The 25945-nt window shown below is 32.0% G+C and overlaps 1 protein-coding gene and 1 long non-coding RNA gene across 2 annotated transcripts in view; one reads left to right on the top strand and one right to left on the bottom strand.

Annotated features, from left to right (window-relative positions):
* DLG2 (discs large MAGUK scaffold protein 2) overlaps window positions 1-25945 on the top strand; it is a 1673246-nt gene that overhangs the window by 396426 nt on the left and 1250875 nt on the right. The window lies entirely within an intron of this gene.
* Window positions 22636-25945, bottom strand: part of LOC120590426 (uncharacterized) — a 92928-nt gene continuing 89618 nt past the window's right edge. Inside the window, exon 4 of the long non-coding RNA XR_005649718.1 lies at window positions 22636-23279. This is a non-coding gene — a long non-coding RNA (uncharacterized LOC120590426). The remainder of the gene's footprint in view (window positions 23280-25945) is intronic.

The following is a 25945-nucleotide window of genomic DNA, read 5'->3' as shown; positions in this document are numbered from 1 at the left end:
CTATTTTAAACAACTTCATGAAAATAGTCTGAATTAGATTGTATTTTTAGGAGAGATTCTGAGAAATGATATTCCTAAATATGTGTTTTGGTTTGCTCCTTGGAAAATATCAAGAAATTGCTTTTCTGATGCATTATACAGTTTACCTCACTGTGAAATTCTTAGTTCATAGAGAAGAGTTTGAGTAGTGTTTTTACATAGGCTGTGAACTGGGCTTCTGTGGTAGCTATATTGAATTGTGATTGTGTCCAATGTAAATATTCATCAATAATTAATTAATGAGTATTTGCTCCTAGCACTCTGGAGGTTATCGAAGAAGGTTAAAACAAGAATCTTGGCCCCTGAGAACTTTCAATTTAATCAGAGGAATAAATATAATAGGAAACTATAGAGCCAATTATAATTGTGAAATTGTGTCGTATATACCAGCTAGTCTCAAGACAGTTAACATTTATAAGCACAACACACTCATAAGAGTGTATACATTATAAAGATAACTTAAATTCTCTCTTAATTTATGGGAAAGATAAATCACCTATTTTCTAGGTAGTTGTGGTCTAGAGGAGGAGACATGAAAATTAATAGGTAATTATGATACAGTATGTAAGGAACACACACAGGAGTTTTAGTAGCACAACATGAGGAGCATCTAACACATTCTTGGGGCGTAAGGGGTAGTTTTGTAGTGGAGATTGTATCTAATGGAAACTTGGAATGAAAGAAAAAAAGACCTAGTTAAATAAGACAAGTGTGGCAGAGTAATAGCATGTGCAGAGAGATCCAGAAGAGAAAGAGCAGGGGCAACGCAGGAACTTGCAAATAGTTTAGGATACTTCCTAGTACAATGCGTGGAATATGGTTGGTGTTCATTAAAAACATTCTGAGTACACGACAGCATTCTCTAAGGCTATTGAATGTGAGATTAAAACATTACATACCAATAAGTTTGTATGACTGGTTCATGAGGAACTGGTAGAAGGAAGGAGAGGCAAAATTGGAGCATACTATTTGGAAGAACTGAATATTCATTTTCATTCTGTATTGAACCAACTTTACATATGATTTTACTTTAACAATAGAGTTTTTAAAATAAGATTTTAAAAATTATAGGATTTGTTAAAAGCAACTCAGTCTTTTCTATCATTTCTAATGTTTTTTTTTTTTGTCATTGATAAGGAATTATAAAGAAATCCTAAGATTCTTTATTGTGCTGAAGTTCTATAAACTGGAAGTTAGAGAACCATATGTCCAAATAATAACATTTTGTTTCTCTTATACTTCATTTTACTTTAGAGTGTTTTATTTTTGATTATATATATATATATATATATATACATATATATATATATATAAAATCAACAATTTATATATGTTTGCTTCCTTGTGAATTTAATTTAGTACACATATATATATGTTATATATATATGTTTGCTTCCTTGTGAATTTAATTTAATACACTGACAGGTTAAACCAGTGTGACAGCAGTCGTTTGGTGAAGTTTTCCCATCTTTTCTATCAGTCATTTAAATAATGTGTATTTACAAAGCACCCACTTTATGTGTGGCACTATGTTAGGCATTGAAGGATGTAAAAATGAAGCTCAGTATAAAATGTGGTACAAGATACAAGATTCTAGTATGAATTGGAAGTCTTTTACCTGGTAATTCAGGTTTTGGAACTTTTTCTTGAGTAACTAATGTTAAATGCCAAAAGAGAGGGATGTGGAGGATGGAGGATGGAGGAGAGGTAGAGAAGGAGAGGGAGAGGGAGAAGGGAGAAGAAAGATACGTAGAAGAAAGAGGGAGAGGAAGAGAAAGAAAAGGAGGGAGGAAGAGAGAGATAAAGTTATTTATAACAGAATTGTATATAATGTTTTATAATTGTGAATAACCTACATTTTCAATAAGAAGAGAATAATTAATTAAACCAGCAAAATCTATTTGTATAGAAATGAAAGTCATGATGTTGTTGTAAAGACTGTAATAAAATAGAAAAAGGCTATGGTGTAATGTCAGTTTTAAAAAGAGAATATGAAATTATATGTTTGATGTAGTTCAGTTATTCTACAAAAAAGTTCCATGTGTAGAAACAGAAAAGAAATAAACAAAATATCAAGAGTAGATACAAAAATGTGATTTTTGCAGTGGGCGTCTGGTCATTTTCCTTCTTTATTTTCTAAAATGTCTTCAGTAAATACCTTACCACAGTATTATTTGAAGCATGTACATTTTTAATTGACTTTAAATCTATTCTTAAACTATTTAGCAATCTACTTGAGGTAATAAAATATTTACATGTAGAAAAGCATTTAAATATATAGTACAGGATAGATTTAAGAGTATAGTCTGTCCATTACTTTATTTACTCCTGCCTTATTGAAAAAATAACAATAGCTATAATTTGTAAGTATTCTAATGTGCAAAGCAGTCTTTTTAGAGATTCACATGCCTTATTTAATTCTTTGTTCGGTTCCTCTTGTATTAGACTAGGTCATTTGTCTAATCCTGCTCTTCCACTTACTGGCTATATGACCTTAAATAGATCACTTAACCCATTTAAATCTTTTCTTTCCAGAAAATTAGATTGTTGTGAGAACGAATTCAGATAATCTATGTAAAGCATTTACCTGCAAAGTAAATTCTGAATAAACATTAGTAACTTTTAAAACAACAACAAAGTTTGAAGTTACCAGGGCTTGGTCCTTTTTTTCTCTTTTCGACCTATGCCTCCTCTAGGAAATCTCATTTATTTTCGTGGCCTTAAATACTAAGAATGTGCCAGTAATTCTCAAACATATATATCTAGCTGAGATACATATCTCTTTTGGGCTTCAAACCTATTTATCCAATGGCCTACTTGACATCACCCTTTGGTTGTCTCAAACCTAATGAGTCCCTAACTTGAATTCTTGAATGTGTCCCTTTTTGCCTCTGCCTATGAGACCTGCTTTTTCTTGAGTTTTCCCAGTGTTAATAACTGGTACCTTCATTTACTCAAATGCTTATGTCAGAAATTTTCTTTTCTTTTCCCTATCCCTAACCCTCTATATCCATTAATTACTAAATGTTGATTCTACATCCACATGTCCAATCGGATATCCCATTTATTTCCCCACCCCAACTTAATTGCTACTACTCTACTGCAAATCATCATCATCTTTTACTTATCTCCAAATCTGACTCTTCGTTTCCTGTATTATTCCTCTCCGATACATTTTCTCTGTGACAGCCCAGAGTGATCTTTTAAAATGCAAAGCTGATTATGTCACTTCCCTGCTTAAAACTCTCTGATGCCTTGTTTAATCTTCACAACTTCTCCATGAAATTGACATAACTTTTTGGGGGGTATTATTTTGATGAATAAAATAAGGCTAAGAGTCAAAGCGCCATGCTCAGTGTATTGCATCAGTGACAGTGAATCAGATAGACTGATAGAGCAGAAACTTGGAAATATAAAACCCAGCAATGAAGAGGCACTTATATCTGTAGTAAGTATCTTTTCCTCACTAGTGTCAAGAGAATTTAATCAGCTGCCACATCTCAGAGGAGTCTGCCTCTTCTTACATTTTACAGTCTCCCTGCTGCTATACCATTGTTGTACCAATAAAGGCTATTTAAATCCTCCAAGTACTGCATAAAAATATATTTAATTTTAGCATGATAATATTAATCAGAAGGAATTAAGAAATATTAGGTAAAAGGAAAATAAAATTAGGGATGTAGAATTGCCTGGATAAAAAGGCCCCACCCATCTACCCCCAAAATGTATGCCACGAAGTTGAGAGGAAATGTAATAGTTAAGAACCCAAACCAAATCTGCCTATTGCTAGCTGGGAAATTGTGAGCAGTTTTTTTTATCTTCTCACTCTTTCAGTTACCTTATCTATAAAATAGCGATAATGGTGGTACCTATTAATTGTACTAATTAGGTTTTAAGCACTGTATTTAGAACTTTATATGATGCGTTTAGTGAGTTTGTATGCTAAAGGGAAAGACACAATAGAAACTGAAAAATGAGGATTAAATGAGCCAACATCCGTAATCTGGCAAAGTACTGCTATACTTTCTGAGAGACAGGCTATATATTTGCTTCTAAACAGTTATCAGTTACAAAGGTGAGACTGTTCATAACGTAGTAAGGTTATAAAAGTTCACAAGGCAGAACAATAGCTGTGGGATATGTTGAATAAGCTTTATAGCTAGAAGTATCTGTCAGTTCCTACTCATATTTTGAGGTTTTCCTCCAGAGAAAGTATCACTCTCTGGTCACCCTGTAAAGTGCTCTTTTGGCAAGATCATTGTACTGCAGAATTATCACGTCATGAATAGATATCTTGGTTCGAACCATATGTGGTCAGATGTGCCTTGTACTTTAGTCTTGCAGCGAACATAACATGGTATTACTTGGTGCAGTGGTCAATGAAATAGGTGTTGGTGTTATGTTTGAGTCATGTACATTTGTATTGCTTCACTGTACTTTGAATTGAATATGTAACAAGAAGTGGTTGAAAAGTATATTAACATTGACCTCTTTAGGAGAATCCAACAATTTTTTTCATCCTTGGTAGATTTCAAAAGGAAAATTCCACCCAGTGTTTTTGAGGATTAATCTATTATAGAGTTAGAATCTATGATTTTTCTTTTTTTCCCAAGTGAAGTGTGGAATTGACTCAAACTGTAGAACTGCCTCAAAAACTGCAAATTGAATGAGATTTCAGAACAGCAAGCACGCAGAATTACAGAGCACATTTTGGATTTGGGCTATATAGCAAGATTAGTCACGGAACCCTTATTCAGCTGCTTTTTCCCTTTCCCATCCCTTTCTTCAGGTGTTCTCACCATATTCCAAAGGCAGGAAGCCCCAGAGGTATAGTTCTTGTTCTTTAAACTGCTAAGCATTACCAAGGTGAATTAGACATTTATGAGAATTCATTCATTCAACCAATACTTACCGAGTGCCTGCCAGGTTCTAGGCATCGTGCTAGATGTTGGCCATACGAAGTCAAATAAGAAGTGTCACATACCCTCAAGGAGCTTACAGTGTGTTGATAAAATGAGATAAGTTAAGGTGATTAGGAAACCCATACATTGTATTTTTTCCATTTCCAACAGTTTTTTAATGTAACATCTGTTTCTTATGCTAATTTAAACATCATCATCACCATATGGTTAACATTAATTTAGTACTTACTAAGCTGCAGATCTCATGCTTAGTTGATTATGCATATTACTTTATTTAATCTTTGTAACAAGTCTGTGAGGTAGGTGCTATTCATAGACCTCATGTAGATGAGAAAACTGAGGCTCAGAAATGCCATGTGACCTATCTAAGTTTGACTATTAAGGAATGGTGGAAAATGAATTAAAGGCCAGAATGCTGTTTATAACAACAATGTTATATTGCCTCACATTTGGCTATAACTAGTAAAGAACTATGTCATCGTTTGGCTGGTGCTGATCAGTTACCTAAACCCAATATAAGATATTGCAGATTAATTCTGGGAAATGGCAAACTTTGGGGAATTATGGCTTTTGGGTAGAAATTGTTTAGAGATAAAGTAGGGCCTATGGCTGTGAGCTGGAGGAGTAGGACCAATCAATGAGGAAAAAATCCCTTTGGTGAGGCCCCTTGCTCTGAATAAACTGAAACATGGCAGACAGTGAACAAGGGGTTAAGCAAAAATTTCAACAATTTGGGACAAGCAACATCTCACTACTAGAATCTAAAAAGATTCTTTAAAAGTGATTTTAGAAGAGTGATAAAGGAGACAAAAGGGAGAGAAGAGTTATGTAAATATATATTTAGCCTTATTTTTTACAGTAATATTTCAGAAGTAACAAGTATTGATTATCAAATTCCATACCATCCCCATGTGTCCCAGGGTGCACTGGGCAAAGCAAATGCTATTTTGTTGTTGTTGTTTATTGTATCATTGGAAAGCTCTGATGTTTTAACCCCGAAGGACACAATGGACCCTGCTTTGGTTTTCTAATCACATGGCAAAAATTCTAATTTACTTGGACATTGTCCAAAAAAGTTTCACAACCTTTATTCAGCCTGAAACTTACAGAATAATAGTGTCCATTTTATAGAAACTCTTTATATAACTCTCTCCTTAGTTGTTTTATTTAAGTTTTTACCTCATTGACACATTCCTCGTGAGGTATTAGAAAACTATTTCAAATTAATTAAAGCAACACTTAAAAGTAACACTGTCCTCAAGCAATAATTTATTAGTCTTTTGGGGGAGTAACAAAAAGTGGTCCTAGATTATGAATAATATAATCAGAAGCATGATATGGAGACAGACAGAAGGTATGAATCCTGATTCTTCCTTCTACTTAAATATCTCAGTACTTCAGTTACCTCATGTATAAACTGAACCTAGCACCACTCTTCTCACAAGGTTGTCATGAGACTTAAATGAAATTATCTTAGTGAATGTGTGTATACAATTCAGAAATAGTTTGCAACTATTATTTATAATAAGTGTAATATTTTTATGTTAAATATGTTCTTTCTATGACAGAAATTAGGATTAAGTGACTTCACATACATCAAGGATCTTCAAAAAGACAAGATCAGTATTTCTGTAGCTTTCTTAATTGATCGGTAGATATCATTTTTTCTTTTTATGTAAAAAAAGTATCTTAACTCTCCTCTAAGATGTGGCTGACAGTTAGCCTGGCCTCCTAGGCTGCTGCTCCAAGTGTGAACTGAATCATGAGGCCTGTAGTCATCATGCCCCATGAGCATTCCTGTCCTTGAATTTGCTTATCATTAAACAGAAAATATTTACCTGCAATGGCATGTTCTTTCAAAGGCAAGTAAGGGAACCCAGATCCCTCTTTGAAGGGGTTTAAATCAGAGCCTAGAGGTTTTGTTTCATGTGTGTTTGCCATCTGAGAACATCATTTGACTCGTTATTAACCAGATTATATCCAATATGCCACATATCCAGACATGACCCATATTATTGTTTAACATTTTATATTATGTATTCAGACAGAAATATACAGTCTACATTAATGAGCAAAGTTAATATGGCCTTACTTATTTTAGAAACCCTCTCTCTCATCCCTAAATTTAGGTTAATTTAAGATTCTCATATATTTTAAACTGGGTTAAAATTATTTTTCCAAACTGCTTTTGTCAGGAATGAATAAACTTCTTTACATAATTGCCAAAAAATAACATGTTTTAATTTTAACTGTAAAGGGTAGGTTTTCATTTTACATTTTAAGGTTCTACACAGATTAGTTTTTCCTAGATGAATTGTCTTAAAAATATTTATAATAATAAGACTTAATGCTAACAATTCTGTGCTGTCTTCACACTCTCTCGAGGTCATATCCATATATATTGATCTTTTTCTTAAACAATAGTGAAGAACCTGATGAAGTTCACTTGATTAAATTTAAATCAGTCATCAGAACCTTATTTAATACATATAACCATTTGAGTTAAGCATCTTAATCCCAATTTACAGTTGGGAGGTAACTAACTCTCAAGTTAAAACTTTTGCTGGTGTTTAAATGAGTGATAGAGCCAAAAGTCAAATCCAAGTCTGCCTAACTACACAGTCTGTTTATTTTTCACCATACTAGGATTCTGGAGACTCAGCAAAGTGATGTTTTGGGGTGTTTAATTGCTTATCCAGTGAATACAGGGCAGCAGGAGTTGGTAGCATGTTGAAACATGCTAAAACTGTTGGTCAGGTGGGTTGGTTGATAGTAACACAATCTTTTTCCTAGCTGTAAAGGGCTGCTAACAACTTCCAGAGAAGCTAGCAGGCGTGTACCATTCTGCTTTCAGCCTTTCATTTATTAAGAAATTCAGAGTTTACCACATGCTAGGTACCTAGTTGAGTCCTGGAGATACGTTCGTGTACAAGCAGAAAAGAGCCCTCATGGAGCTTGTATTATTATAATCCTTCTCTCCTGTCATATGTCAGTAGCTTATAGCTGATCAGCACTCCCTTCTCCTCAGAAAATAAGTATTTTAATAGATTGGTTGTTCCATTTGTAGACAATCAGCACAGAAAATAAGGCCAAAGTAGAACTTCTATTTTATATAAGCCATGTAGAGATCAAAGTATGCTTTGACAACAAATTCTTGTCTAGGGGAGAAAGATATTGTGTTGTACACAGAGTAGGCACAACATACTCTTTGAATAAATGGATGAATTGATAATGCATGAAAATATTTATAAAACTAGTTTTATGTAATGAAAACTGTACAACTGTGACTTTTTTGAAGTTGTTATTGATTGTTAGAGGGATTTTTCTCCATTTATGCTATCCGATAGAACTTTCTAGAAATATTTTATTTCTGCACGTAGTCTCTCGCTAAATCAAATAATATGTTTATAATTGTGAATAGATTATATTTGATTGTTCACTGTGCTAGACACTATATTAAATGCTTTTCTTACATTATCTCATTTAATTCATTCATCAGTTGGCAGATATTTATTGAGACCATGTGCTAGGCATAATCTTGTGTTGGGGATATGGCAGTAAATAGATTCCACTATTCGTATTGTGTGAATAAATAGATTCCACTATTATAAAGGAGACTTTGTATTGTGTGATTCCACTATTATAAAGGAGACTTTGTATTGTATTGTATTGTATGTATGTATGTGTGTGTGTGTATATATGTGTGTGTGTATGTATGTACATGCATATACATGCACACATATACACACACATACATACATACATATATGCACACACATACATACATACATATATCAAAAGAGAACTTTCTGTTATTTATTATTCACCTAATGGCTGGTGCATTGAGATCGAAGTATTGACTCGGGGCCCATAATTTTATTTTACTTCAGTACTGATACTCTAATATATTTAGAATTCCAATGATAATAAGAAATAAACTCATGGATAGTACATAAAAAATAATGGGTAATCAGAGATGGGAAGTCCTTATCAAGGGTACTGCAAGGGGTATGTCTGCTTTAGCTGGGAAGTAGGAGTACATGGGTGACTTCTGAGGTTAAACATTATCACAAGACAGTCCTGAAATTGGAATCTCAGCGAAGGGGAACCGCAGGGTGCAGATCATGAGGAGGCTCAGAAAAGGCAGGAATATGTTCCTGTCAGCAATTTTAATCTCTCCCCAGACACTGCCCTGCCCCCCATGCTCAAGCTCAGATGCTTTCATAAGAAACTGCTTCCAGTTCTTATGCTGCAGAATGACCTCCTTAGGAATTCCGTCAGCCCTCACTTTCTTTCTACCTTCAAAACACCTTTCTGCCTTGATTTGGCTTCCTTATTAAAAATCCTATTGATGTTTCATCTTGGTTTACTTTTCTCATTTACTGCATTTTTATTTGATAATCAGGCTTCAGACTGTTTACCTTACTATAAAGATCTGAAAACTCTAGAGTATTTTGCCTCTGATAATCATCTTCAACTCTATGCCTTTAACTGTTGATATCTAATACTCTTTAGGACAATATTAGTTGGACCCTATGACTTTCTCCTGTGCTTGGAGATGGAACAGTGAATCCCCTATTCCTTCATATTAATTAAATTAAAATCTATGAAGACAAAACCTCTAATGAAATGAGAATTATAATTTCATGCCACTGTAAAATATGTGTGATTTTCTGAGAAAAAAAAATCTTTTTACTTTATCCATGAATAAAGAAGAAAAATGGAAAGATTCTTTAAAAAAAAATTATTTATTTTTAGTTTATTTTTTAAGAAATTTTATTTTATTTTATTTTATTAACAGTAAAGCATATATCTGTTTGCACTGTGTGTTCACCTCTCATAGTTAGATTTCTTTCTGTCACCACATATTTGACCCCCTTTACCCCATCTACTTCTCCCTTCCCCCTCCTCCTTTATTTGTATTTTAATTAATTATTTAATTTCAGCTTTATTGAAGTATAATTGACATATAAAAGTTTAAGATATTTAAAGTATACATTGTGATTTGATATACATATACGTTGTGAAAGGAGTCTCCTTTTTTGGTTGATTAACACATCCACCACCATCTAATATTCCAGTGAAACAATACATCATCTAAACATCAGATACTCATTGAGGATTACTCTAAACTCACTTTCTTATTTGCCGTATATTCGTTCTTCCAGCAAATATTTTAAATGATTTTCCTCTTTTTTTCTTTATTTCTATATTAAACATTTAAGAACTGAGACTCAAAGTGACTGAATCACTTTTCCAGGGTCAAAAAGTTAAGAGTCTGAGTGGGACTCACTGGAGGACTTTCTACTCTGCTATGCTATGAGTCTTTAAGGCTGAGTCTTCAGCTGCTGCTGAGTTTGAGGACCTAACCACAAAAATCAAGCAAGCAATCCTGTTGTCAGTTGGCAAGAAGATGAAATTCAAAATGCCTTGTTTGAACCAAGTTAAATATTTTGAAAATTAAGTTCCAGGTTTTATATAATTATTTTCTACCCCTTAACCTTTCCAAGATGCTTGTATGACTTTTTTGCTAGATACATTGTTTGAAATGCAGTAAAGAACACATGCTACCCTTTATTTCCTGGGCCAAAGTCTGACTATGGATGATTTTCAAAGGATATTCTCTGTAGTTTGAGCACAGTCTTCAAATATAATCTTTTAATGAGAAACTTACCTCCCTCATTTGAAAAGATTAAATTTTAAAGGAGCTAGATGTTTTTATTGTAATTATTTTGTAATTTTATATACAATACAGTTATTGTTTATCTGTTGGGGAATTCATACACTGAAAACACACATAAATAGTATTTAATTCTTTTTGTTTCTGCATTTGCAAGATTGGGTATGATTTATTTTCCATTTGGCATGCAATGTGTGAAATTTAGAAAGCTTTCTTTTCTCAATTACTGGCATCTTTGGTAGGGAAAGTGGTGCCAGAAGCTCTTAAGGCATCGCAAATAGCCTTGTGAAGAATTTGAACCTGAGTAGGCTGTTGAGCCATCTCCACCACTCTGCTCTCTGAATTCAAGTCAATTCTGTATACAGTTTATTAGCAGAGGATGCCTCCTTCTGACTGTTTCACTTGGTAAGTTGCACCTTATGTAGTTTTTATTTCAGTTTTCTCTTTCATTTTCTCTAAACTCATTTTTAAAACACATCTACAAAGGTTTTAAAACTAGAAATGGTGGGGTATAATATCTATTTTTTATCACTTAAAAGGATAACCAATCATAGTGACTTTGATGAAATGAATATTATGATTTCATGCCTCTTTAATGTTTAAATTTTTGCGTAGACATTCTTTCACTTTCACTTATTTAATGATAAAAAAATAGAAAGATCCTAATATTTCAGTGAAATACTATATAATCTGAGCATTAAATAGACAATTATTGAGGATGATTTTAAGATTACATTTCTTATTTGCCATGTGTTCATCCTTCAAACAAGATATTTCAAGTTATTATGATTTTTTCGAATTCATAACTTAGATGATGCAGCATTGGCTTTATAAAAGTTATTTATAATGCTCTTTCCACATAGTTAAGGGAAAATACTCAACAGCTGCACAAAACATGGCAAGGAAATAAACAGAAAATATTTGGGTAAAAATGACTGATTGGTTGACAAATGTGAAAGGAAATTGTTTGAAAGATTCTTTTGTACAGTCACCTGATTTATTACTGTTAGCATAAAAATGAATAAATACTAGTAAGAAACTTAGACTTCATTTCAACTTTGATAAACTTGAGGGTGTTTACTAAAACAATAGGAATTGCTGAAATTACATTTTATTTTCAGAAATACATGTAGCTATAAGGTTCGCTTCAAGTATTTCTCCTAAGTTCGAATATAGATGGAGACTACAATTCCAAATTATTTTAGTGAAACAAGAGTTGGTGGTGAAGGGGATGAAGGGAAAAGTGTCATTATTTTTGAGTATTTTGTGAACACAGGTTTAATATGATTCTTAAAAAAGGAGAGATAGTTGAATGAGATGTATGGTACAATTTCTAGACTATTATGGAGAATGAAAGGAGTACTTGAGAAGAAGCTAACAAAAGCAAGGAAGCAGAAGAAAGAACAAAAATATATAAAAATAGTAAATACGAGAAACATAAAGCCATTATATATGTTATCAAAATTAATATGAGTGGGTCGAGTACCCTATGAAAAGGTAGATTGGCTCTAAGATTGGTCTAAATTCACCTATACATTGTTTGCAAATAAACAGACCCCAAACGAAATGCCAAAGTATTCCCTTCCTGAGAATTACATATTGGCAATAGCAAACTTAATGAAAGCAGAGGAGGTGATATTAGTATCTGATTAATTTGATTTCAAGGCAAAACAAAACAAAACAAAACAAAACAAAACAAAGAGCCACCTGAAAGAAATGTACAAACAAACAAAAAGATTCAGCCATTTGGAATGAAATGGCACTCTTCCAAATAGCCACTATATATAAAGAAGAAATAAATCTTAAATTACAGGTTATCCAGAAATCAATAAAAAATAGAATACTTTATATAGACATTTATAGGTACAGCTAAAGCTGAATTCAGAGGAAATTGAAGGCATAAATAATTTTATTGTTAAAAAATAAAAATTGAAAGTAAAACAAAGTCAAATTTAAGAAACTAAAAAGGGAAAGGAACAACAAAATAAATTAAAAGAAAATACGAAGAAAATTAATAAATATTAGTACACAGTGACATTAATGCAAGAGTAAGTAAAACAAAGTCATTGAATAACATCATAAAAATAATAGTAAATCTGATAAATTTCTTAGTAAGATCCATAAAATATACAACTGCTAGCAAGTCATATTAAGAAAATAATAATATGTAATAGGAATAAGAAAGGTGAAGTAATATACATTGAGTACATTAAAGTACATTAAAAGTATTAAAAAAGCCTTTTCTGATTTTTAAAAAATGTGGTATAAAATAGGATTAAAGGAAACATTCACTGTGATAAAAACTATTGAACACAATAGCAAACGAATTAACAGTAAAACTTTTAGACCATTAACAATAAAACTGGAAATAAATAACAAGTTGATTACTACCTCTGCTATTAGCATTGATTTGGCAATTCTAAGTAATGCAGTAAGACCTAGTAATGGCATAAATGGTGCAAGTTTATAGTAAAATAGTAGGAAATTTAATGTTATCTGTAGATGACACTACAAAATACTAAAAATTCTAAGAAAAGCAAATATATTGAGACTAGTAAGTGAGATGGATAAAGGAGTCAATAGTAGAAATGTAAAATCAAAGAAAAATATCCAATGTACTGCAGACTTAGAGAACCTATGCAAACAAAGAAATGAACAAACAAAAAATCTTTAATCTCCTTGAGCCACCAATGAGTATATCTTTAAAAAAGATCAAGTGAGAAGATAAATATACATCAACAGTACAGTGCCTTATACATTGGAGGAGCCTAATACATGTTAATAATCTGACTTTCTTTTCTGATTCTTTCTAGCACTCAGTGCCCTGAATCTCATATTTAGACAATTATATTTTGTTTTGAAATATGAACAGTAATAGTAGGCAGCTCTCATTTTACCATTCAAACAAAAAAGTATTGATGGGTAGAGCTGCTCTCATCCTTGTTTCTGCCACTTAATTGACAAAGAAGAAATGTGGATACATGGTAAGCTCTGCCTTGTTTACCTGCAATATTGAATGGGCACTGATTCATGCATTTTCAAGCCACCTGTCGCTTTGACAGATATTATATGGGTTCTGGCATTAGCCGTGGCACTTCACAGAGGCTATTTCCTCAATGTAGGGTTATCCCCAAATTGTTAGGTTTCTTAAAACATTATTTCTAAATGGAGAATTTCAGTTATACCAAGCTTCTTTTCCTAATGTTTCTCTAACAAATGGTAACTTATCGCAACTAATTGCTTTCTATTTTCATATACTGCCCTCCACACTCCGCCCCTTGCCCTAAATTTAAAAACCTTTCAGGAAATAATAATGTCTTTGCTGCCCCTATTAGATTAAAATAGTAAATATTAATGCCTTTATATTACATTATAGTCTACTGCTTCTGGATAAAGAGTAAAGAAAAATACATGACAGATAACCCAATGCTCTGATATTTCTAGTGTTAGTCTTTTAACAAAACTCTTTCTGATATATATGTATGTATCACATGTGTATTCACATACTAGAAAGTTTTGTATCCTAGTTCTTTACTAATTATACTCTTAGCAAAAAATTGACTTAAGATCACACTAGATATACTATTCTACAACTTTTTATTCATACATTTCTGATATAGACCTCTTTCTTAGTCAATAATTCTGCTTTCTTTTAGTGGCATCTACCTATTATTTTACAATATGGACAAACTTTAATTTACTCAATCATTTCTCTATTAATGAACATTCATATTATTTATGATGCTTTGATATTAGAAATAATATTGTATTGGACATTCTTAGAATTACAGCTCTGTGCTCATAGACAGATATTTCATAAAGCAGATTCCTAAGAGTGAAATTGCAAGGTCAGAGTGTGCTTATTTTAAATATTAACAGATGCTATCAGACTGTCCTTCGGTAAGACTTTAACAATATATATTCCCACCAAAACTCTAAAAGTTTTCATTTCTATACATTTCTTGAAATGCTAGATACTATTAATGTTTTTAAAGTTTTTGTTAAGTCTGAAAAAAATAGTATTTTAATTCACGTCTTGCTTATAGTCGAAGTTGAGATTTGTATTTGTATCTTTATTGCTAAATTTCTGTTCATATTCTTCATTTTTCTAAATTTTTTTTTCTAATTCGTCTATTTGTTAGCAATTTTCAGGACTCTTCATTTTTTAGAATCTTTTGGCTACTATAAATTTGATAAATATTTTCTTCCAGTTATTTAAGTTTCACTTGATTTTTGCTGCCTTTTATTTATAACTCAGAGAAATTTAACTTTTATATATCAAATATGTAAATTTTATTTTTCCTTTTGGCTTCTAGTTTTAAAATTATATTTATGAAGGTCTTGTGTGCCACCAAGTTTATAAAAATATCTTCAGGTATTTATTTCAAAATCTTTATTGTCTTATTATTTACATTTTAACCACTAAGCCACCTGAAATTTATTTTTCAATATAGTTTGAAGTGGGAATTTAATTTTATCTAACAGTAGATAGTCATTTGTCTCTAAAACACTTATTGAATAATCCATCTTTTTCCTTCTAAAGTGGAATGTCACATTTATCATAAAATGAGTTTCAGTATATATTTGAAACTTTTTCCCATGGATATACTCTTGTTCCATACTACTTTAATTAATGTAGCTTTTGAGTGATATTTAATATCAGAATGGACAAAGCTCTCCTTTGTCGGCTTTTACTGAATTGTTCTGTAATTACCATAGTTATTCTTCTAGTGAATTTTAGAGTGATTATGTCCAACATTTTTGCGATTCCAATTAGAATTGCCTTAACTTTATGTATTAAATTGGGAATGATTAGTATTTCAATTATATTAAGTGATTTCATATAAGAACATGATATAGCTCTACATATTTTGTGCTCTTCAGTAAAATTTTATAGTTTTCTTCATTTAGAAGAACTAAGGTTCATGAGTTGTTATTATTTTGTATCAAAGTCATTCGGTCTCAATTGCAACCATTAGCATTTGTTAATAAATGAAGACACACTAGGCTTTTGTGAGTCTAACATTTCACTGAGGGAAGCTAAACTCTAACATTCCTGTATAGTTACAGTTCTGGTCAAGGCCTGAGGCCAGATGTCAACAGTATTGTGCATTCAGAATTGAAGCATCAGTAGGAAGAAATCTGTTTATGGTCCTTCATGTTAAATGAATTTGCTAGTACTCCCTGTATGTATACTCAAATGTACGAAAGATACAGTACTGTCATTGTATGGTGGGTGTGTATATGTGTGTGTTTGCTATACACAGTGGAAAATCTGTTTACAATTACAGAATGAATTTAATTTTAAAATGTTTATCAGTGGTCATTTAGTCACAACTAAATATGGACTTAATCTGTCTAGGCAGAATAACATTGAATGTTGCATGAATGTGAGTATTGTGATGATCTTCAAAATAATAAATTAATAGAGTCGAATGAGGATTATATTTCAATCAATGGAATATTTTACTGTCTAATTTTTCTTATTTCTCTAGTTTCTGGTATATAATTTGCATTGACAGAATGCTCTTGCCTCGTGGAAAGAATAAATCCAGATCCCTTTACAGACATTTTGAGAGACCGGAATTTACGAAAATATGTGATGACAACCTAAAATAAAACTTTAAATAAAATATTTACAGAAAGACAAGAGTCCAAGAACAGTAGGTTCAGAGAACTTAAGCCAGTGTATAAAGAGGGTAACAATAGGGATAGAGACAAAATAGCACTTATAAAGTTCTCAGATGATTTTAATTTGACTGCAAACGGCACTGTTCTTCCTGTATGTTTAAAGGCAGATGCTGGCTATATAGACAAAATGCAATAAAGAGTCAAGGCACTAATTCATTTCCTTCAGGGCTTCAGGAATGTGCAGCAGAGGGAAAGAGTTGCTGTGGGAGCCTGCATTATGCAAATTTTTTGTCTTTGCTGATTGAATTCTGAGAAAAAATTACATAGTTTTCTACTTTGTGTTTTAATTATTACTTTAGCACTAATCAGATAGAAAAACAGTTTCAATGCCATTTACCTTGATGTCGTTTAGCAAAGGCCATAATGTTTAAACTATTTTAAATATATTAAATTGTTTCAGATACATTAAACATCCTATACTAGCTCCTGGTGCTTTGGTTGCTTGGCCTAGATTCTGACACTGGGGAAGTGTTTCAACTCTGAAATCCTGTATATCATTTCCTAAATGGCTTATCTTTGTCTATTTTCAGTAAGTTTCTCATAAATTATCATATTTGATCTTGCAGTAATGGGGCCAGTTTAAATACTGACAACTTTCAGATGAAGAAGCCATGACATGGAAAGATCCAAAATCTTAGACCAGCATATATACATACATTTTATTTTCCACTTCAAGAGCTGATGATTCCTCAGATATCTCAGTTTAACAAAAACAATGTGGTGTAGCCAAGAAAAAATATGTGCTTTGGGATCACACATGCCAGGGTTTAATAAGGATGTGAAATGGTATAAAGCACCTAGTGACCTATGTTCATGCTCTGTAAACTATTAGTATTATCAGTATATCTCTATCATAAATATAGAATAGATACAAAATAAAGTATACCCCTATCTCAGTTTTGTAATTGTCTGCTTTCTCACTCTTCTTCTGAACTCTCCTACACTTGAGTTCCTTGAGGATAGAAGACTGTATTTATTAGTTGGTGTATTTATTGTAATCTCTGTGTTCTTTTGTGCTCTATAAATATTAAATTAATAAACTTAAAATAAATCTAATTTTTAAATAGCTTAATCTAAGAAGATAGGTAGACAGAGCTACCAATTTTTTCTTTTGTAAGTTTTTTCTTTATTTTATTTTTGGCACTTTTCAGTTATGCTTCAAATCAACTGGTTTTTGCCCTGATGGACTTCATTACACAAATTTTAAACTACTAATTGTTATTTTGGCCTAAAATAAGAGAATGTCAGGAGTTGGAATTTAATTTTACAGCTTTTTCATTTACTTTCACTCTAACAGTAACCTATATTAAAACCCTAAGGAAAATTCTAGGGACATAGATAAATATGAGAGATCTAATTTTACTGGTTTTATTTCTATCTCATTCTAAGATTTATGAACCTTAAAATACAGCATTCTTGTTTTCATAATCTTATAGGTTTATTATATAGGCTTTCATATTTACTGATAAAAAAAGAGATAAAATATTCTTGACTTTTTTTTTTTGGTACCAACATTATTTAGCTCAACTTCCCTGTTTTCTCTTAAATTTGATGTCTGTGTGTTTGTTTAATGACAGTTACATAACTCTAAAAGCACCACATTAATTATTAAGTAAAATTAATTTTTCCAGATCTTATAAGTTGGGCAAGATTTTTTTCCCCTAGAGGATATGTCATTAAGGTTTTGTATTCTCAAGTGTTATGAATGTTGTTAATACTTGAAGTTCTGGAGAGAATTAATAATAACATAAGTGGTTATTATTAAAGTATTGATTAAAGTATTGATTACAAAAATATTTTTAAAATTTTAACTTTTTTTGGTACATATTAAATATTCATTAAAGGTAGTGAAGATTAATGAGGAGGAGGAAATGTTGACAGCAGTGATGAAAATGACATAAGCGATACTTCTCAAAGCATTCCTATAGAGAGTGTTTGTTATTCAGATTTTAAGTTCCCATTTTACAGATGAAGAAAATATGGCTCACAGCAGTTAGAGAATTTAAGATCATGCTCCTAGAATACAATATAGTTTGCATTCAAATATAATACAAATATAATACAATATACAATATAAATACAATATAGTTTGCATTCAAATGTAAGTCTTTACTCTTCTGATTAAATAGCCACTTTATGTTTATAGTTGTTAGTTTATATTTATAGGTAATTTAGAGTAACATATGTATAATTCTCTTATAATTTTAAGTGTTTTTTATAGTAGTGGTTATGTTATTTTTCTTAACCAAAATACATAATCTTTCTTTTTCTCTTAATTAGATATGTCACAAATTTATCAATTATATTGTCTATTCTAAGAATCAAGTGTTTATTTCTTTATCAGTTTTTTATGGTCTATTTATTTATTTACTTTCTCATTTTCTTATTATTGTTTCCTTCTTTCCATTTTATTTTTATTCTGATGAAATTTTTCTAATATCTTTATATAAAAACAACTTATTTTCATTCATTTTAAAAATAATAATTATCCTTTAAGCCTAATTTATCTCTGAATATATTTAAAAGAATCCCATAAATGTCATATTTTATATTTCCATTTTTATTATTTTCTAACTGGCCTGGAATAATAATTTTATTTCCTTGTGTACAATAATTTTTGTAATGTTTAAAAAGATTTTTTCTAATTTTGAAAAGTGTAGAATTTGTTCAATTTTATTTCTATACATTAGTTGTTAATTTCTACTTTTAAACCACTATCATTGGAGGCTTTGTTTTATGCGTTTTATACTTTAAAAGAAACTGATTTTTTGTGGCATAAGTGATAAAATTTTGTTTAGTTCCATGAATGTGCTAAAGTCATATTTCTGTGGGATAAAATTTTTGATTTTCATTTATTAAATCTACTTTATTAGTTGTATTGTTATAATTTTTTACATCTTAAGTTCGCCTGCTTGGATCATCAGAGTATAAATATGCATGTTAAAGTATCATAAAAAAATTATGATTTTGTGGAATGAAGTTGTGTAAGCAGAGGTATGAGAAAAGGATGTCTGTTATAACCAGAAAGAAGTTTTTCCTACTAGATTTGTGACTGCTAGGCTGTTTACTTACAGACACAGATTCCACATAACTTTGATATTGATACAGAGTAGAAGGTGGAGTATGTGTCTTTCCACAAATTTTCTATCTGATTTTGTTCTGATTTAAAAGTCAAAATATGTGTCAGATAGTTACTTAATCTATTCTCACCATGTTAAAACTAAAGGGTATTTTCCCCTACCAAGATTTAAGTTGTTGGTTTGTATCATATGTGACTTTGAATATTTGTGTCTCCTTCTTTGTTTTAATGGCCATTTTAATACATACTTTTTATGTGCATATCCTGTGCTAGCCATCATTATGAGAAGTGAACATTTTGATTAATCATCTAGATCTCTGGAAGGTATTTCATGTCTCTGACAAATACATTTATGTTATTAATCCATGAGAAAGTCAATTTTAAAAGAGAAATAAAGGCTCTTTGTTCCTTATATGATTAGTATTCCTCATTCCAGGAGATAACGGAAGAAAATCTTGTACTCCAAAAGGTCCTGAACTTCTTTTGGTCAGTTTTTTGCTCATGATCGATGGCGATAACTTTAGAAGAAAAGAGGGAAGAGTAGCTGGGGAAAACACATTCTGCAAGGGCAAGTATTTGTTTGCATCCTCTATGATGAGTGTAGATTTTATGTATTGACAGCCATCTAAACTACATATTCTTCTCTCATTTCCCATATTATTTTTTTGCAATTACTTGATTATGTTTATTCCATTAGAATAGTGTTATTAATTTCTTATCTGCTGGGCAAGAAAATGTAATAGTAAAGATTAATTCTGGTTTGTGGCCTGCACAGGGGTAGAAACCTTTAGAGATGATCCCAATATGCACTCATTGTTCAGAACATTGAATTATGGAATTTTAAGAGGAGAGTATCTAAAGATAGGTCAATTAGTTAAAGATAAGAATTTTTCTTTACGGTCGACAGTTAGAAAGTAACAATTAATTTTGTAGGAATAATTTCAAAAAGATAGTAGGAACAAATTTCAGATTAATAGGGCAAAAGGAAGAAATAAAAAGCAAAGGAAAGAAAGAGAATTTGGGCATACTTTCTGAACAAGTATGATGAGGAGATGAGAGAAATTGGTATGTGATTGTGGAAAGTTTGAGCCAAAACAAAAACAAAAACTCCAAACACACATTTTCAGACTAGATAAGAGATGAATGTATTTTTAGGTTAAATAAAGATCGAGGCAGAGGAAGATATTGACAATATAGATCAGAGGACAGCAAACTTTTTCTTCAAAGTATTAGATAATAAATATCTTAGGTTTTATAAATTTATAAAAAACAGAAAGGCAGATTTAAATGGCAGAGAACTTAAGAGAGTAGAGGGAGGGCATAGAGTAAGAATGGTTGTGGCCGCACGTTAGCTTTTCAGGTCTAGGTATGGTATGTGTGTGCAGGGAGAACACAACTAATAGCTTTGAGTTTTCTCAAGGAGAGAGAGGGCTATCTAGCCTGTCAAAATGAAGAAATACAGAAGATTAAGAACTTGGGGGAAGATGGTAGTAATTTAAAAAAAATTTGAGAGAGATTAGAGAGGAAGCTGATAAAGGACAGCACTCAACTGAGTGTGAAAACTGTGACTATATAGAAGCTACTATTAGCATGAATGTGTGATTTACTTTCTCATAGAGCTTCAGGCTAAGGTGGAAAGGCCAGCTGATCTGGGGGCCTGGCCTTTGCTGAGCTTGTACACTTGAAGGGTTAGATTAAAAGGTATCAAAGATATTGCAGAAACAGTAGGTAAAATGACCAGCCATTAGGTTTGAGCTGGATAAAGAAGAGAAAGATCAAAAGTGGCCTGTACTCTGAGAGAAAAATGTAGGGATTAAGGTGCTGGATATTTATCTCTGTGAGGCTGAAAAACAGGAGTTGAAAAAAGGAATGAAACCCTGTTAAGAGACTGAGGTCAAAAGTACAATAACACAGTAAATGTTCAACACACATTTTTTGATGGACTGCTGTCCTAAGTAAAGCTTACTACCTGACGCTGACAATAAAATAGGGGCAATGGAAAAAAACATACACAAGTTTTATTCCTAACTGCTAGAGTTTTGATTATTAAGAATAGAAATTGATGGCAATGTGATTATTATATGACACTACTCTAAGTTAATTTCAATAAAAACAATGTGGATATTTGACAAGGACAACTTTACCTATAGTTATTTTTTTTTTTTTTTACTTTTTAAAATTACTTTATTTGTAATAAAACTAGTTTTTTTAAAAATGTTGAAGTTTAATTATTTTGTTATACTGTTGTTTGATTGCTGCTCTCAATTTAAAATTCTACTTTATTTCATAGAATCAAGGAAAATAACATTGATATTCCATACTATTATTTCTATGAGATAACTTATCATGAAGTGTTAAAAGAGTATTGAATTTAAGATAGTTAAGAGATAAACTCATGGTACAAATTTCCATAGAACATTTGATCAGAATTGGGGAAAAAATTCTTCACGTAGAAGGAAAATAGTTACAGTTATTAGTATTGCTATTTAGTACTTTGTAAGTGCCAGTTTCTGAATCGTGGGCTTTATATACTCATCTGGGGAAGTTTATTGAAGCTGGAAATCTAAGTTTTGCCAAAATTTGTAAATTATGTTCTTTCCGTCCTTTTCCCAAGCATGATTTCTCTCTACCCTGTGAATTTAAGGCATCTTCTTATGTACGTTTTAAGTGATTAGTGCTCTAAACAATAAAAGGCTGGTAGTTTATTTAAGATTACTTTTTTTGAAAACAGCTTGCTACAGGAGAGGCAGTTTTAATAACAGTCTAATCTCTCAATGCAAGAAAAATGTTTTCATTACCTATAATTAAAAATTAAATGTTGGACTGCAAGATAAACTGTGCTAAATTATATGACTACAAGTAGGACAATGTTCTTAGAAAAATAAATTTATCAACCTATAAAATAGTAAATGAATGTGTGTGTAAACAAGAATTTTCAAAGACAAAATAGACCATGTAACAAAGAGAAGATACTTTTAAAATATGACAGTTTTAAAAGCAATGCCAATTACACATGATTGGCATTTACTACTTTTGTAAATTTGACAAATACTCGTTTCAGTGATTTTTGGTCCTTTTGATGGTTTCTCTAAGCATTACCAGTGTCCTTTGACTAATGTTATGTCCCGGCCAGCGGGACAAAACAACGCGGGACGAGGAGGAACCTGTGGAGGATGAAGGTGAGACAGGAGACACAAAGGAATGGAGGCAAGACAGTATTCTGATCAAGCCTCAAACTTTATTTTTCAGCAGGGATATTTATACAGGGCTAACAAAGGGAGGCGGGGCTAGCTGGGCAGAAGAGTATCTGTTACAAACGCATTAGTTCTTAGCTGGTGGAGTGCGCGGTGTCACACGCCGATTGGGTCTAAGGGGATGGGGTGAGGGTTATTGACAGCCTAAGGGGTGTGTGCTTAGGGGGAGGATGTGATAAGAGTTAAGGGAAGTAGAGTTCCGCAATGTCTGAGGCAGGCCAAACACTTAGTCTTGCAACTAAGCTTCCGCGGCCTGAAGACTTGTGGCTCCCCACGATGTTATTTTGACTAAAGATCCATTTTCCAAAAGGGAAGTCTTCCAAAAACAAATGTTTTGCCTGCCTTTAAGGAGAAAGAGAGGGAACATTCTTCTGTATCAAGAAGGAGGTGTTTAAATACAAGTGTAGGTACAGATAGGTGTGTGGGTGTGGAAGCAAAGTTGACTTAAAACTTCAAAGAGTAAAGATCATCTACTGAGTAATATAGGAGAAGGGCTGAAATAGAAAATTCAGCATTCTTGTCTGTGGTAGGGGCCCCATTGAGGATGATGGCAGAAATCTGGTGTAACTACCAATTCTTGAAGACAACTGATTTTCTCCAGCAGCACTGAGTACCTAGATACAGAAGTAGAGAATGCTGATTGTAGAACCAGTACAAGTCTGAGGTATACCAAGAGAAGTATATGGAGCTGATATATGTTTGAGGTCAAGATGGAGCTTTTGAATAAGAATCCTCTTTGCATACCCTTCCTCCTCTTATGAGGACCTAAATTGTATAACCAAAAAAGCAGAAAGGAAATAAATACTGCATTACTAATATCTGGGTAGAAGTCTTTCCCTAATTCATGTGTAGAGCCCGAAATATGGGAGGAAAGGACTGAATGTAACTCTCCCCCTACAGTAGAGTGCTATAGAGAGAAATCGAATTAAGATCTTACAGGGTGAGGCTATAAAGATATGTCTTCTTACTATCTGTTTGCTGCATCGATGGAGTTTTTTTTTTTTATGTAGTTTTATTTTTTGAGAGTAAGATTTTATTTAGAATCAGAAAAAAAATACAACAAATTACAATTTAAAAAAATGATAATGGTTGAATAAATGCAATTTTTATTAACTGCATGACACCTCTATATACATTTTTTCCTTACAACTTTTACTGTTTACTCTTTGATGGCCTCTTAATAGGACAATGATTATGTTTTATCATTTTCAATAGAAAGAATAGAAATATAATTGTCTCTATGGTTGATTAAAATTTGTTCTTCCTATTTGGTAGTTTGGAAAAGTTTTTTCTGCTTCACACATTATTGATAATATCATAAAAACTGTTAGGAATATTGTCAACTTTGGGAAAGCCTCTATCTTGCACTCTGAATTTTTCCATTTTCATAGCAACCCATCCTTATTTTGTTGAAGCATCATCTTTTATGAAGATACTAATTCTGATTGTGATTGTTTTAATTTGTTCATTTAGTTTCTTTGTGTTGTACCCCTGAGTTTCTCTGCTTACTTCAGTATTATTTTTTTCTGTTAGTTTATCTTGTCCTTTATGTTTTACTTAAATATCTGGTCATCTTTCATTGTTTCTTAATCCCCCCTCCCCCAGCTTATTGAGACATAATTGACATATCACATTGGGTAAGTTTAAGGTGTACAAGATAATCTTTTCATACAGTTATGTATTTCAAAATTGTTGCCACTATAACATTAGCTAACACTACCACCACCACACATAATTTCTATTTTTGTTTGTGGTGAGATACTTAAGATTTACTCTTAGCAACTTTCAAGTATATAATACAGTATTGTAAACTCTAATCACAATGCTGTGCATTACCCATGAAATTCATTTATCTTATAACTGAAAGTTCATAGCCTTTGACCACATCTCTCCATTTCTGTTACTGCCCCAACTCCTATTAACCATCATTCAACTCTGTTTCTATGAGTTTGGCTTTTCTAGATTCCATACGTAAATAATACCATACATTATTTGTCTTTCTCCATCTGACATTTCACTTAACGTAATGCCTTCATGGTCCAATTATGTTGTTGCGAATGACAGGATTTCCTTCTTTCTCATAGCTGAGTAATATTGCACTATATATATCTATATATCTATATCTATCTTTATCTATCTATCTATCCATTTATCCATTTCTCAATCAATGGACACTTAAATTGTTTTCATATCTTGAATGTTGTGAATAATGGTGCAATGAGCATGGGAATGCTTATATCTCTTTGATATCCTGTTTTCATTTCCTTTGGATATATGCCTAAAAATGGAATCGCTGGATCATGTGGTAGTTACATTTTTAATTTTTTGAGGAACCTTCTTACTGTTTTCCATTGTGGCTCCACCAATTTGCATTTCTACCAATAGTACACAAAGGTTCCCTTTTCTCCACATCCTCACCAACACTAGTTATCTTTTGTCTTTTCGATGATAGCTGTTCTAAGTAGGTATGAGGCGATATCTCACTGTGGTTTTGATTTGCATTTCCCTGATGATTAGCAATCTTCAATATCTTTTCATGTACTTGTTGACCATTCATATTTTGTCTTTTGAAAAATGTATATTCACTTCCTCTGCTCATTTTTTAATTATTTATTTTTTGCTAATGAGTTACATGAATTCTTTATATATTTTTGATATTAAACTCTTATCAAATATATGATTTGAAAACATTTTCCAAGTACATAGGTTGTGTTTTCATTATTTTGGTTCTTTCTTTTTCAGTGTAGAAGTTTTACTTATTAATTTTTGATTTTGATGCTTGTGCTTCTGAGGTCATATCCAAAAAATCATTGCCAAAAGTCAAGGAACTTTTCTCCTATGTTTTCTTCTAGAAATTTTACGGTTTAGAGTCTTATGTTTAAGTCTTTTAATTCATTTAAAGTTAATTTTTGTGAGTGGTTCAAGATTAAGGTTCAATTTCATCTGCACGTGATTATCCAGCTTTCCCGAACACCATTTGTTGCAGAAACTATCCTTTCCCCATCGAGTATTCTTGGTTTTCTTGTCAAACAGTAGTTGGCCATATATTTAAGGGTTTATTTCTGGCCTCTTGATTCTGTTTCATTGGTCTGTGTGTCTATTTTTATGCCAGTACCATACTTTTTAATTACTATAATTTTGTAGTATAGTTTAAAATCAGAAAGTGTGGTGACTCTAGCTTTATTCTTCTTTTTCAGGATTGCTTTGTCTATTCGGGGACTTTTGTGTTTCTACACAAATATTAGGATTGGTTTTTTTTTCTATTTGTGTGAAAAATACC

This window comes from Pteropus medius, unplaced genomic scaffold, assembly GCF_902729225.1.
Source record: "Pteropus medius unplaced genomic scaffold, Ma_sr-lr_union100, whole genome shotgun sequence".
Lineage (NCBI taxonomy): Eukaryota > Metazoa > Chordata > Mammalia > Chiroptera > Pteropodidae > Pteropus > Pteropus medius.
This window is presented reverse-complemented; position numbering and strand designations above follow the sequence as displayed.